Raw genomic sequence first — 1,405 nt, forward strand, 5'->3', positions numbered from 1 at the left:
TACAAAAGAGTAACTCTCGCATGCATAGCATGCCTATGTTTTGAAATAGGTCTATGCCCTTGGCCAGACTTGAGCGCACTATTTCAGTATACTAGTCCGATACTATCCCTACACTTGATTCCAAGGATCCAGTACCATCCAGGTATCCCAGTTACCCTGCTCACAGGGTCTAGTTAGCATGTAAGATGAGACGCTTATACAACAGATCAATTAACTAAATCAGTATGTAGCTTGTCAATCGCATTGACTTTTGTAAACATTCTCTGACTTCCTCCGGCAAAGGAATCATTGATGGATCTGAACGTTTTAGTTTTCTGAATACAGTAATTCTTGGAAGGTTTTTATAGATACGAAAAGAGGGGGAAAAAACCCATCTCTTGGTAATTCGGAGGTTGATTCCTCTTTGAATTTATATGTGTCACGTTTGTCATGCAACTAATATAATAATGTGGGCAAGATTTACAAACTGCAAATTAAATCTGGCTAAAATGCGGTAGAGCATAACTTGATCATCGAAACAGCTAATAACGTGATAAATAAACAAGGTAAGAGTGTCATGTTAGATTTCTTTACAAAATGTAGTGATTTATGCCAGTAAACGGTGGCGACAAGTAGGCACACGATGTATATTTCATAGTCATTAGAAAGTAAATGTTGGCGGACTTTGAGTTCGTCTCACGATAGAACAACAAATATACCCAAAGAACTTTTTACAGTAACTTTATAACCATCCTTTTGTCTTTTAAAAGCTAGAAGCTCAGTAGATTCTGTCATATCGGTCATTGTTAAAATTGTCTTTGTTTTGAAGCTACTTTTCGACATAGAAAAAGTATATCGGACAAAAATACTGACCAAAAAATAAATGTATCTTTGGCAGCTTCAATATCGACAGGGGATTAAGTTTAGATGATAAAACAAAGGATTATGCCGATAGAAATACCGGAGGTCAAGTAAATTCGTTACATGAGGACACACAACTCGGGTAATAATAAGGGTGAAAATTTTCATATTTGAGCGGTCGAACGAAAAAACTCATTTCTCGAAAACTAAAATATATTTTTACAAAAAAACCACACCAAAATTATTAGGACATATTGGACTACAAAATATGAAAATAGGAGAGAAAACGAATTTGAGCGACTTGCCGCTGTTTGTCTGATGCATGCTGACATTAGCTCTTAAATGTCTTAGCGCGCGCGCGCTAATTGCACCACACGCCATTCCGGTACTTTCTTCTCAAAACTCGGAGTTTAAACAACGACTGAGTGTCTTGGAAAAGTGTAGAAAGGTTGTACTTTCATTGCGACTTTCTCGGTGACGTCTCTGCTCATTATTGAACTCAGCATAAGTTAGGCCTGGCTCAGATCATTATGATGGAAATCAAGGACATAAACATGATTTCTAG

This window comes from Pocillopora verrucosa, chromosome 6 (genome assembly GCF_036669915.1).
Source record: "Pocillopora verrucosa isolate sample1 chromosome 6, ASM3666991v2, whole genome shotgun sequence".
Classification (NCBI taxonomy): Eukaryota; Metazoa; Cnidaria; class Anthozoa; order Scleractinia; family Pocilloporidae; genus Pocillopora; species Pocillopora verrucosa.